Source organism: Hypanus sabinus, chromosome 10 (assembly GCF_030144855.1).
Source record: "Hypanus sabinus isolate sHypSab1 chromosome 10, sHypSab1.hap1, whole genome shotgun sequence".
NCBI classification, from domain to species: domain Eukaryota; kingdom Metazoa; phylum Chordata; class Chondrichthyes; order Myliobatiformes; family Dasyatidae; genus Hypanus; species Hypanus sabinus.
In genome coordinates, this window is record NC_082715.1 from 151,806,810 (window position 1) to 151,821,610 (window position 14,801).

Here is a 14,801-nt window from a genome sequence, read left to right on the forward strand (position 1 = left end):
TTCCTAGAAGTAGTAATGCGAAAGTCCAAATGCTTACACAGTCCATTAAAGGAGAGACTTCTTGAAATGATTTAATTCCTCTTTCATGGAGTTACTGCTGATTCCAGCCAAAGTATGTTATTCCCCGGAGGATTTACGATCGAAGGAAATAAAACGGCTAAAAGGCACTGACCTTTCTTTGACGAAACTTTGTATCCAACCCTCTGCTCTTCTGGCAGAACAGGAGTTATCATGGATACTCATTTCTAATTCCTCGTGTGAAGATTAAACAAAGGTCGAATCTGTTTCACCGTCGACTATAACTTTCCCAATCCTTTGGGATTTCCGAACTCCTTCAAAATCTTCACTTTCCACTGACCAAACTGGCAGTATTAGAGCAAAACTGCCGGCAATAACCTTTGAGACTTAAAACAGAAAGAAAAACTCCACTTTTAAACGAAACTGCGTCATAGTATCAGAATACGCAGCAACATGGAGTCAATGGCGAATTCAGCCACGAACTGCCCCTGTCACAGGGTGGGGTTCTCCTTTTATACCCTGTGAACAAAAACTATCACATGACCTCTCACTGGCGGGAAAATTACGTCACTCCACCATCACAAGACCATTACCTCATCTCCAGCATAGCCTCAGTTACATAACGGTCACGTGACAGGATATAAGATACCCACAGGTACGTAACATATTACTCTAAGAATCTAAGACTTTTGAGACCTGAATCCGAATCAGATTTATTATTACTGACGTATCATGAAATATGTGGGTTTGTAGCAGTGGTATAGTGCAATAAGTAATAAAAAAATTACAATAAGAAATATAACAAGTAAATAAGTAACACACAAATACAGCAAAATAATGAGGTAATGTTCAAGAGTTCATGGATGTTCAGAAATCTGATGGCGGAAGGGAAGAAGCTGATATTAAAAGGTTGAGTGTGTGTCTTAAGCCTCCTGTCTTCCTGATGATAGTAACGAGAAGAGGACATGTCCTGGGTGGTTGGGGTTCTCAATGATGGATGCCATCTATTTTTTTTTATTAGTTTTTTAAAAAAACCCAATAAAGAAAAGTTTATACAGTGCAAAACAAAGGTATAGAATGTACAGTTCATAATAGATAAAAAAAAGCACCCATGGTAGAATCATGTATAGTTAGTTACCACCCCATCCACCCATTACCCACTCCAAGCCAATCTTACAATATATAGAAAAGTTGAACAGAAATTTTATCTCCAAAGAGCTGTATTTATAAAAAGAAGGTATATTGCCTACTACCTGGACTATAATATGTTTACACATCAAAAACCGTAAATCTCAACTGAAAGAAGCAGGAAGTAAGGGATTTTTATGCAGAAGGAAAAGAAAAAGGAAGGTCCTTTAATCTGTGGGAATTATGAAAGTATTCAAGAAAAGGTCCACACACACTTTGGAATTTTATGTCCGAATTAAGGAGTGGATAGTCTCTTCTGGGCAGCTCATGGAGTAAGAAGCTTGTTGGCTCTTCTCTATTCTTTTACAACATACTTACCCCTGCTACTTTTGTTTAAACTTTGAAGATTCATTACTATTAGTGAAGGATTTACGATTTTAATTACGACAGCTGGAACCCGAACTGGAAAGGAATTAAGACGTGGCAAAATTGTTTCTGAAATTGAACAAACTGAATTTACAAGGGAAATAGAAGAAACCTATACTCCTGAAAGAATGTTCTTATTGATTTAAGATATTAATACCAAAATTGGAATGGTGGATTCTAAAATTGATAAATTGACAAATGCTAATGAAAAGCTTGAAGAAACTTTATCTGCCACCCAAGAATCTTAGAGAAATCTGGAATCTCAATATCAAACGCTTAAAATGGATACTAATAAAATTGGAAGACAACAAGAGACAATCAAAGATTTATCAACAAGTATCAACAATTAAAGATCAGGAATTAAAGTTTACCATGGAAAAGAATATTGCTGAAGTTTCATTGGAACTATCAAGAATTAAGAAGAAAATGATTGATCTGGAAAGTAGAAGCCAAAGGATGAATTTACGTATACTGGGTTTGCCTGAAAATATGGAAACCAGTGTGCGATTAAAGATGTTTACGAGTATGTTTTACTCACTTTTTAATGAGGTACTTGAAACCTCTACGTTAATAGACTGAATCCCCCACAACAAGCCATCAGTTGAGATGAAGCCACGAGCGATGATTCTGTGTTTACATTATTTTGCTACTAAAGAAGCAATTCTTTGAGATGCCAGGAAGCGGGGGAAGTTAACTTAGAACGCTGTGGAGTTTCGTATAGTTGAAGATTTTGCCCCTGAAGTTTATGCAGAAAGAATTAAATATTGGGAAGTGATGGCAGAATTGTATAAGAAAAACCTTTGTCCATCATTGCGCTATTCTGCCCGGTTGATAATTTTTCCGGCTGATGCTCGTGCTAAATGTCTTGATTCTCCTGAGGAAGCTAGGATGTTTCTCAATGAGTTTAAGTCGGTCATGTAAGCAACTCCTTCGTTGCCGTTCTGCAAGCAACTTCAACAATTGTGTAGTTGAATCGTTTAAAGTTTAATCTATGTTCTATGTATAGCCATCGCTTTGATTCTTGTATTTTTTTAAGATTTGTATGAATTTAACATAAGTCACAACATATTATATGCTTGAATCTATTTATTTCTGAATATATGATCAATTTTTACTAAATGTATTTAAGATGGCAGCTGTTAATTACAGGCAGTCCCCGGATTATGTACAAGTTCCGTTCCTGAGTCCATCTTTAAATCGGATTTGTACGTAAGTCGGAACAAGTACATTCGGTATTATTTAGCATCAGTTAGTCAAACGTTCGTCTTATAGTATATATTTTACCTTTCGATGCATATAAAACACTTAAGAAATGTATGTATTCCAATAATTAAACCACTGCATTGCTTAGTAATAATTGTAGCTTTCATCGAGACAGGGCCTTTCACATGCTCCATTATTCTCACTTCATCCTTTAGAATTGTTCCGATTGTTGACCGACTGTAGCTTAACGCTTTTCCAATGACCGATAGCGTTTCACCTCTTTCCAAATGCTTTATTATTTCCACTTCATTTTCAATCGCGATCGCTTCCTGTCAATGGAACAGAAAAACTGCGGGTGGCGGGTCCCGAGCTGCGCCAGCTCCCAAAGTCTGCTGGGTCCTAAGGATAGGCTAAATGGGACAAGTGGGGGCTGTGCTGAGTTTGGGTATTTGATCCTCCACAATATTCTGCGTGGGAATTTAAACTGGAGGTGGCAGTGTTTTTTTTTAACGAGGTTGAGTTGTGAGCTCGACATCAACCCGACACGGGAGCGATCTGTCATTGGATCGAACTTGAGCCCGGCGCTGATCTCACTGTACCACCAGCCAACCGGAACGAAGAGTCAGGGTGACTCTTACCAAGAAAAATTTAAGCCAATACAAAGTTAAACATTCAACATAGTGTCAACTGCAACAACTTAAAATGGTGGATGGCGTTCTCCTTCCTCAGTTCGTAAGTACGAGTTGTCCGTAAGTCGGACGTTTGTAACTCGGGGACTGCCTGTACGTGCTACCATCTATTAGACATAATATTGAATTCAATCTTTAGTCGAGAGTCATTTACAGCTCAACTGCTGAAAGTTCAATTTACCTTTTTGATGGTCCAGACATCATCTGGCAGTTTAATTTTTTTCCCTTCTGCTTGTCTCAGTATGGATGTTAATAAAATTAGTATAATTTCTGGAACCTGAACAGCTTGAATCAACCTATTAAGCGTAGAAAGGTCTTTAAGAAATTGAGAACATTTCAAGCCGATATCATTTTTGCGCAAGAGTCCCACATCCGTAGGGCAGATGAAAATCGTTTTTTAAAATTTTGGAAGGGTTCTCAGTATCACTCTTCAACAATTTCAAAAAATAGTGGAGTGCCTATTTTCGTTAATTTTAAAGTTTCTTTTGTACATTTTAATACTGTTACTGATTCAGTTGGAAGATATTTAATTGTTACTGGTTTGTTATGTGGTCAAAAGGTGGCATTGGTATGTGTGTACACATCTAATGTAGATAGTCCTGAATTTTTTAAGAGGTTATTTTCTGCACTGCCGAATTTAAATGAATATAAGTTGATAATGGGTGGTGACTTTAACTACTGTCTCAATCCCTCAATTGTTTGGTCATCGACCTAACCGTGCCTTCCTAATAAGGCTGTGTCCTGCATTAATTCCTTTTTACTAGAATACGGTGTGTTAGACATTTGGAGATTTCTACATCCTAAAGATGAAGATTTTTCCCTTTTTTTACATGTACATAATAAATATTCAAGAATTGATTATGTTTTTGTTGGATACGCGATTGGTATCCTTTGTTGCTGATAGTGCGTATGACGTTATTGCGCTGTTGGATCATGCACCCATGAAACTTACACTGAAGCTTTCTGATAACTTATGGAGTGCAGCTCAATGGAGATTTAATGCTGCATTGCTCCATGGTTCAACATTTCTAAGTTTTAGAAAAGAGCAAATCTCTTTATTTTTTGAATTAAATACAACTGGGGCTATGTCAAATTTGGTTATTTGGGATACGATGAAATCTTAGGGGACATATAATTTCATATTCAGCAGCTTTAAGAAAGAAAACTAAAGTGGAGCTTTTAGTGATTACTAACAGGATTAAAGAAATAGATAAAGTTTATTCAGTATTACCTACTGAAGACTTACGTAAAGGGTGAAACTTCAAACGCAGCATGGCTTGCTATTGACTTATCCCACTGAGCAGCAACTTTTGAATCAATGTCAATTTTATATACATGGAGATAAATCAGGTAAACTGTTAGCTGCTCAACTCAAAGTAACTATGGCTAGAAGGCAGATTTTGAAAGTGCAGAGATCTGACAGAACTGAAACATCTGATTATCAGGAAATTAATAGGGTTTTTTTGGACTTTTACTGTAATCTTTATAAATCTGATTTTCTAGACAGCGCTACTTCTATATATGAGTTTCTTCTGAGATTGAATATACCCCAAATTTCTACCCAAGATTTGAATACTTTAGATGCACCCATTAATTGAAAGGAAATAGTAAGAGTTATATCTTCTTTCAATCAGGTAAAGCTCCGGGACCGGATGGATTTACGGTAGAATATTTTAAGACGTTTACGGATATTCTTACACCTCATCTATGCCAAATTTTCACTGAATCTATATCCTCCCGAAAACTTTTTATGAGGCATCAATTTCATTAATACTTAAAAAAGGAAAAGATTTATTTCAATGTGCCTCTTACAGACCAATTTCTTTATTAAATGTCAACTCCAATATTCTTTTTAAGATTTTGGCTAACAGGCTTGAGAATGTTTTAGCTAAGGTTATTTCTGAGGATCAAACTGGCTTTATTAAGAATAGATATTCATATTTTAATATTCGGAGATTTCTGAATATCATTCATTCCTCTCCATCTAAAGAATTTGAATGTGTTGTTTCTCTTGATTCAGAGAAAGCCTTTGATAGGGTAGAATGGCCCTACTTATTTCAGGTTTTAGAAAGATTTAATTTTGGTCCATGCTTTATTTCTTGGATTAAATTGCTTTATCAAGCCCCTTTGGCGGCAGTTATAAATAATAATCAAAAAATCTTCTTATTTTAGGCTATATAGAGGTGCCTGGCAGTGTTGACCTCTTAGACCGTTGTTATTTAATTTGGCTCTAGAACCCCTTGCTGTTGCTCTTTGGGACTCCAATGAGGTTTTAAGTATTAAGAGAGGAGACACAGTGCATAAGGTTTCATTGTATGCAGATGACTTGTTAGTTTATATTTCAGATCCTAAGAAATCGATTCCTGCTTTGTTATCTATATTTTCTGAATTTAGTAGTTTTTCCGGATATAAATTAAATTTGCATAGAAGTGAGTTATTTCCTATTAACAATTATTTTGATCAATATGACCAATTTCCTTTTAGTATTGCTAAAAATAACTTTCTAGTAAAATCCATCTTACTTATTTTTTTAAACCTTCAATTTTTGATCAGACCTTTTCAATTTGGAAAACCAAAGGAATTGTAATTTTTTTTAGATTTTTTCATGGGTAATTGTCTAATATCTTTCACTCAGTTAGTGGATAAATATGACTTATCGAATGTACACTTTTTTAGATATTTACAAATTAGGAATTTTCTACGTAATTTACTGCCAGATTTTCCCTTGACTTATTCACCCAATATTATTGATACTCTTTTTCAGGTCAAACCATTTCAAAAAAGGACTGATAGCTATAATTTATAAACGGTTATTGAATTTGTGTATGTTATGTAATGATAAAATTAAAGGTGCGTGGGAATTGGAGTTTGGAGAGTCACTTTCAGATAATCAATGGGATAAGATTTTTCATCTGGTAAATACCTCTTCTATTTGTGCCCGTCACTCCTTGATACAGTTCAAGGTAGTGCATCGGGCGCATATGTCAAAGGACAAATTAGCCCGTACTTTTTCTAATACTAATCCTATTTGTGATAGATGTAATATTGAGGTGGCTACTTTAACATGTATGTTCTGGTCTTGTATCAAGGTGGATAATTTTTGGAAAGAAGTCTTTAAAACTTTATGAAAGGTTCTGAATTTGATTCTACAACCGAATTTACTTACAGCAATTTTTGGGATCATTCCGTCGGAAGAAGGAGATATTCCTGTTTCCGCTCAACGGCTGATAGCTTTTACAACTTTATTGGCTAGGAGAGCCATTTTGCTTAAATGGAAGAACTCTAATCCACCTACTGTTACCTCCATTATGTCCTGTTTAAGTTTAGAGAAAATAAGAAGTCAGACATTTGATGCATCCTCTAAATTTGAGGAAACTTGGCGACCTTTTATTCAATATTTTCATATGCTCTGAATTATGGCCCTTCCAGTTACCTTTTTGAAGTTTTAGATTTGATCTGAAAGTTTTTCCATTTTATTGTATTTTGGGGTTTTTTCCTGTACATTTCAATTATAAAAGTTTCTTTATCCTTTTTTTCTTTTTATGGATAAGAAAAGAATCAATTACCTTTCTCTTTATATACTATTAAATTAATACTATGTTTGATCTTGATAATGTTTATTTTTCCTTTTATTCAAACTGTTATTGAATCTTTTCAAGATCTAAACAGGACATGGACATAATACCTCTGAGCCATTGAGTATGAGTGGGTGGGGCAGCATCTCTCCACCTAAGAAGGACTGCGCGTCTGGCCAAAAGAGCGGCAAAAGACAGTGCATGAAGTTTAGTCAGACTCAGATGCATGTCAACCTCTCCCGAGGTGCCGAAAAGAGCAATCAGAGGATTAGGTTCCAAATAGTAATTAAATATATGGGATAAAGTTAGAAAGACATCTCTCCAGTATTTCTCCAAGCCAGGGCAAGTCCAATACATATGAAAAAAGGGAAACCTTGCCCCCTTTGTCGCAACAGGGACTATTGTCTGGATAGATACACAATAATTTAGTTTTAGACATATGAGCCCTGTGTACAACCTTGAACTGTAACAGGCAATGGCAAGCACATAACAAAGTTCAATTAACTGACTTGAGAATTGAATCCCATACATCATCAGACAAAGGAAAATTTAAATCTTGCTCCCAGGCAGTTTTAATGTTGTCAAGGGGAACTTGCCTCTTATCTCTTATCTCTCGCTAACTTATCTCGAATACTAGATATTAAGCCATTACACAATGGATTCATATGAAGAAACAAGTCAACAACATTTTAATTGGGTACTTCAGGGAAGTTTGGTGTTAAAGGGTTGATGAAATGTCTAATTTGGAGATATCTAAAGAAGTGAGTGTTGGGTAAGTTGAACTTTACAGACAATTGTTCAAAAGATGCAAAACAATTGTCTATAAAAATATGTTCAAAGCACCTTATGCCCTTTCTGTGCCAGAGTTGAAATGTTAAATTGTGCATAGAAGGCTGAAAGAGATGATTTTGTAAGATAGGACTGGAGAGAGAGAAACCGTGAACACCATTATACTTTCTAAAGTGTGCCTGATAACAGGGTTAACAGTTGGTTTTGGTGGATGTCAAGGAAGTGTGGATCCAAGAAGTGCGGAGATAGAGAAATTCTATCTAAATTCTAAATAGAGTTCAATTCCATTGCCACCCATATTGGGCAGTCAGACTGATGAAAGTAAGACCAAAAAATAAGACAGGTTATGTTGGCTGTCCAGTAATATAAGCAGAAATTGGGCAAGGCCATACCCCCTATACTTTTAGGTTTTTGAAGGTGAGCTTTATTTAAACGGGGATGTTTGCCCTTCCAAGTATAGGACAAAATAATTAAGTTTAATGAGTCGAAGAAAGCTTTAGAAATAAAAATTGATAAAGATTGAAATAAGTATAAAAATTTGGGAAAGATATACATTTTAACAACATTAATACGACCCATTAGGGACATGGACAGGGGTGACCACTGTACTAGACTCTGTTTTATATGATTTAAGAAATTAGTAAAATTTTCTCCAAAAAGACGCTTATAGTTCCTTGTTACTGTAATGCCAAGGTAAGTAAATTGATTATTCACTACTTTAAAAGGGAGGTTGTGAAACTCTAACATTTGTGCTTCTCTGTTTATTGGAAAGAGTTCACTCTTATGTAAATTAAGATTGTATCTGGAAAATTAGCTAAATTTGTTAAGGAGTGAAAACATTGAAGGTAGGGAGGTAGTCAGATTTGATATAAAAAGTAAAAGATCATCAGCATAAAGAGAGACTTTGTACTCACCCCCCCCCCCCCCCAAATCCCCATCAGATCAGTGCAACCACAAAATGCAATTGCCAATGGCTGTATGGCCAGATCAAAAAGTAATGGACTTAAAGGGCACCCTTGCCGGGTACCATGTTTAAGATTGAAAGGTTGGGATTCCTGAGAGTTAGCCAAAACAGAGGCAGTGGGATGGCAGTATAACAATTTAATCCACGTAATAAAACTTCATCCAAGATCAAATTTTTCTAAAACCGCAAGGAGATAATTCCACTCCGCACGATCAAATGTTTTCTCCACATCTAAAGAAATGGCTCATTCAGGAATCCCAGCTGAAGGTGAGTATACTTACCTTATATAGATGCCGTATATTAAAAAAAGGGAGACGATTTTTAATAAAACCAGTTTGGTCTTCAGAAACAATTAAAGGTAGAATGTTCTCCAATCTATGGGCCAACCTTTAGCCAAATTTTGAACATCAACATTTAGCAAAGAGATCGGCCTATATGAAGAAGACTCTGTTGGATCTTTGCCTCTTTTTGCTAAAAGAATGATACATGACTCATTAAATGATGCTGGCAGCTTACCTTGTTTAAACAAGTCAGATAAAACCAAGGTTAGTTGAGGTGAAAGCAATGAGGAAAATGATTTATAGAATTCTACAGAAAACCCATCAGGTCCAGGAGATTTACCAGTCTGCTGTATCGAAATGGCTGAGGATATTTCCTCTAGTGATATTGGCTCATTCAGTTTTGCTTTGAGATCAGGATAAAGCATAGGAATATTTAGACTATTTAAGAAATTCTTGGCAGAAATGTTATCATTTAGAGATTCAGAAGTATAGAGTCAGGAATAAAAATTCCTGAATGCGTCATTGATTTCAGAGTGATTCAAGGTAATATTCCCATTTCCCATTCGAATTCTCGTAATGTGTTGTTTAGTTTTGAAGTGTTTTAGTTGGTTGGCTAAATATTTACTGGATTTATCACCATGAATATAAAACCGGCTCTTACTTTCCAAAAGTTGGTGTTCAATTGGGTGAGTGGAAATAAGGTCAAACTTAGTTTGAAGTTCCATTCGTTTCTTATACAGCTCCAGATTTTTGGTTTGGCCATATAGTTGGTCTGTTTCTTTAATTTGATTGACCAGATTGCTTTTTATAGGTCCTTCTTTTCAAATTCGCAGAGTATGAAATTATTTGACCTCTTAGGTATGCTTTCACAGCATCCCAAACAACCAGACTTGAAGTTTCAGATGATATGTTAGTACTTAGGGAAAAAATTATCTGGTGCTCCATAAATTTTACAAAATCATTATCTGACACTAATGTCGAATTAAAATGCCAATGCTTATTTATTTGTGGGGAACCAGGAGGGATTATAGACAGGGTGACTGGGGCATGATCTGAAATGATCATACTCTGGCAGTCACAAGAATGGACAGATGGGATCAACTTATTATCAATTAAAAAGTAATCAATTCTAGTAAAAGTGTGATGAACATGTGGGAAAAAAAAGAATGATCTCTCTCATTTGGGTGGAGAAAATGCCATACATCGGAGATACCATAATTGAAAAGAAAGGACTGAATTAGTGAAGCAGATTTGCTTGGTAGTCTGGGAATAGAAGACAATTGATCCAAATCTGGATCTAACCAACAGTTAAAGTCACCACCCAATATGAAAGAGTATGAACTCAACTCAGGCAATAGAGAGAAGAAATGATCATAAAACTCCACATCATCTGACTTAGGAGCATATAAGTTAGCCAACACTACCAATGTATTATATAATTTCCCCGAGGCAATGATAAAACGACCATTTGTACCTGATACTTTGTTATGGAGTTCAAAGGGAACACTGAGAATTCAGATCTTGCTTTAGCCTGAAAAATAGAATGGAAGTGCTGCCCCGTCCATCTTGACATAAGACGAGAGTTATCAGAACTACGAATGTGTGTTTCTTGAGAAAAAAGCAATGGCTGCATTAAGCTGTTTAAGATGCAAAAACACCTTCCTTCTTTTAACAGGATGGTTCAATCCCTTAACATCCCTGCTCACAAAATTAAAAAAAAAATAGGCATAAGTGATGTCAGGATTTCGAATAGCAGCTCTGGGACAAAAGTATAAAACAAAGAAAAACAGGACAAAAATACATCCTGAATAACAAAAATATCTAAAGGTTCTATAAAGATATTGGCAACAGAGTTCCCTCCCACCACCTCCCAATCCACAGCAAGACAACTACCGAAAAACAGCGGCAAGCTCTTCAAAAAAAAGTCACTCCATAATTCAACTTCCTGTCTCGTGACATCATCATCAACTCCGTCTTCTATCAATTTTAAAAAAACAGAAAACTTTTAACACTCCAGACTAATATCATACACTGTGAAAAATAGAGCAATCCCTCCAAAATTTATTAAGCATTACTCAAATAATCCAAAAAAAGAACATAAACTAGTATTTAGAAAAAGAAAGATAAAAACAAGTAAGCAGACTTTACCAATGAACCACCCACTAAAGACTGTTATAAAAAATTCACAGAACAGAAAAAATACTCCATTATTCTCACTTTATCCTTTAAAATTGTTCTGATCGTTGACCGACTGTAGCCTAATGCTTTTCCAATGACCGATGATGTTTCACCTCTTTCCAAATGTTTTATTATTTCCACTTTGTTTTCAATTGTGATCGCTTCCCGTCAACAGAACAGAAACACTGCAGGCGGCGGGTCCTGAGCTCTGCCTGGTCCTAAGGACCATCACACTGAATTCCCTAGGTCCTAAAGTCTACCGCACTGAGACAGGTTAAATGAGACAAGTGGGGGCTGTGTTGGGTATTTGATCCTCCACAATATTCCACATGGGAATTTAAACTGGAGGTGGCAGTGTTTTTTACACAAGGTCGAGTTGCAAGCTCAACATCAACCTGGCATGGATGGTAGAGTGCGTTCGGGAGCAGTCTGTCACTGGATCGAACTCGGAAACCTCTGTTCTCGAGCCCAGCACTGATCTCACTGCACCACCAGCCGATCAGAAAAGGGGGGGCGGGGTCAGGGTGAATCTTGCCAAGAAAAATTTAAGCCAAATACAAAGTTACACAGAGTATCAACGGCAACAACTTAAAATGGTGAACAGCGTCGTGATCTGACTTAAAATGGCGGACAGTGTTCTGCTTCCTCGGTTCGTAAGTATGAGTTGTTCGTAAGTTAAATGTTCATAACTCGAGGGCTACCTGTATATCCTTCCCGAAAATCTCACATAGTGGAGTGGATAAAAATTCAGTGGAACTTCCACATTTGATAGACTGTGGCAGTCCCAAGATATGTAGGTTCTGATGTCTGCTTTGGCTTTCCAGGCCGGTAACTTTTGCTGTTACCTTGTTATTGTTAACACTCAAGCTGGAACAAACGTTTTCCAACCCGTTAACGTGCTGTTCCAAATCGTGCGTAACAAGCTCGAGACAAACTTTGGGCATGATCCTCCACTTTGGAATTGATTTGATTCCATTTCGATTCCAACAAACTGAAAGAGGACTTAAATTCAGCAATTATCTCCTGACGGTGCTGATTCAGAATCAAGATAATGTTTTCACCTGATGGGCCACCCACTGGAATGTCTTTTTTCCCAGGTTTGGAACTCTTTGATGCCATTGTAGAGCAGGCATGTTTACAGGAGGGAGGGAGAATAAAAAGTTTTAACAGTTTGGATTAAAAAAAAGGGGAGAAAAGGAATGCGGAGATAAGAAACAGAATGGAGCTAAAGTTTTTAGCGACTAGTCCATGGCCATCTTGACTGGAAGTCTGGATACCATCTTTTTGAGGTATTTCTTTTTCTAGATTACCTCTGGTGGGAAGGTGAGTACCCGTGATGGAGCTGGCAGAGTTTACAAAACCCTGCAGACTTTTCAGGTCCTGGGCATTGGCATCTCCATACCAGACAGTCACATAACCAGTTTGAATGCGCTTGACGGTACCTTTGTAAAAATTTGCTAGAGTCTTTGGGCCTGATATATATTATATGGATTGTATGTGTAGAGGACATCATTTATCTTCATCAAAAACATATATGCTGCACATAGGATACCCACATTTGGCACCTGCTTTTAGACTTCACATGAGTGAATCTTTATTCAATCATGCTTATTTGTAAGGGTATTATTTTTCATTTACAGTTCAACTATTGCCTTTTCCCTCATGGCTCTTGCTGTTTCATGCTGCTGCAGTTTACCCCTCTTTCCTCCAATTCTCCATATTGATAGGTTAGCACAGAGGGAGAGTGAGGGTGGAAATTTAAATGGAGAAGCAAGGTAGATGCTATACAGTGTAAAAATCAGAGTTCAAAGTAAATATATGTCACCATATACAACCTTGAGATTCATTTTCTTATGGGCATACTCAATAAATCCAATATCCATAATAGAATCAGTGAAAGACAGCACCACGGGACAGACAACCTGCGTGCAAAAGACAACAAATAGTGCAAATACAAAAAGAAGAGAAAAAAAGGGGGGTGTGGGAGAGAGAAATAATAAATAAATAGATAGATAGATAAGAAAGCAATAAATATTGAGAACATTAGATGAAGAGTCCTTGAAAATGAGTCCATAAGTTGAGAGACAATTTAGTGATGGGGCAATTGAAGTTAGTGAGCTTAGCCACACTGTCTAATATGAGTATAAAGTGAATATAGCAAGGGGCTAAGCACATAGCCTTGTGTGCTCCTATGCTGATGGAAATTGTGGAAGAGATGTTGTTGCCAATCCAAACTGACTTGGGTTTGCAAGTGAGGAAATCAAGGATCCAGTTGCACAAGGAGGCATTTTGGCCAGGGGCTAGATTATTGATTAGTTTTGAGGAAATTATGGTATTGAATGCAGAGCTGTGGTTAATAAAGAGCACCTTTGCTGTCCAGATGTTCCAGTGTTGAGTGAAGAGCCATTGAAATGTCTTCTGCTGTGGACCTGTTGTGTCTCTTCATTGTCTCTTCTAATATTTCTATATTTGTATATCTATGCACTTATAATGCTACTGTGAAAACCTCCTCTCTCCCCCCAACGTCCAGCACGAACGTGGACCCGTTGTTTCTGATCACCGTAAACGGCCCCTCGTAGGGCCGCTGTAGTGGTGCCTGATGCCCGCCCCGTCGTACAAACACAAACTTACATTTCTGCAGGTCTTTGGGTACGCAGGTCGGGTTCTGCCCATGCTGTGAAGTGGGTATGGGGGCCAGGTTGCTGAGCCTCTCGTGTAGTCTGCCCAGGACTGCTGCGGGTTCTTCCTCGTGCCCCCTTGGGGCTGATATGAACTCCCCGGGGACGACCAGGGGTATGCCATACACCAACTCAGCCGACGAGGTGCGCAGATCGTCTTTGGGCGCCTTGCAGATTCCAAGCAGGACCCAGGGAAGCTCGTCCACCCAGTTAGGTCCTCTCAGGCGGGCCATCCTGGGTGAAGCCCAGTTGCCAACCCCACACCTCGACTCCATCACGTCGGGGTCACCAATTGTAGCGGTGTGCTACATGCAGCGCTGAAATAACGACACGGAGTCGATGAACTGCGGTTACAAAAAGATTTTATTCGAACTTCGCGGCCTCGCTTTAAAGCCTTCCTGATCCCGCCCTCCCCGGGCGCGGATGCTGTAGGGGGCACATATTCACAGTCCTGTCCCGCGCGCGGGCTTTTCCCCTTGCTGGTGAAGCAGACTTGGTGCCCTTTTGGGACTGGCCTTTAGGAAGTGGGTCGCCACAGTATATGCGCTTTGATAAATTTACTTTAAATTTTGTTCAGAATGGGGAAGAAATGTGATCTGAGTGACTTTGACCGTGGAATGAATGTTGGTATCATGGGGTGGCTTGAGTATCTCAGAAACTGCTGAGCTGGATTTTCATGTACAACACTTTCTAGGGTTTACAGAGAATGGTGTGAAAAACCACCATTTGGTGGTTCAGACCAAAATAGTGTGAGTGGCAGTTGTGTGGATGAAGATGAATTGTTAATGAGAGAGGGTAGAGGAGAATGGCCAGACTGGTTGAAACTGTCAGGAAGACAATTATTAAATAATTGTGTTGTAGCTGTAATGTGC

At 37.8% G+C, this 14,801-nt stretch overlaps 1 protein-coding gene across 4 annotated transcripts in view; it reads left to right on the forward strand.

Moving 5' to 3' along the window:
* pisd (phosphatidylserine decarboxylase) overlaps positions 1 to 14,801 on the forward strand; it is a 273,060-nt gene that overhangs the window by 59,354 nt on the left and 198,905 nt on the right. The gene's annotated exons all lie outside the window — the stretch shown is intronic.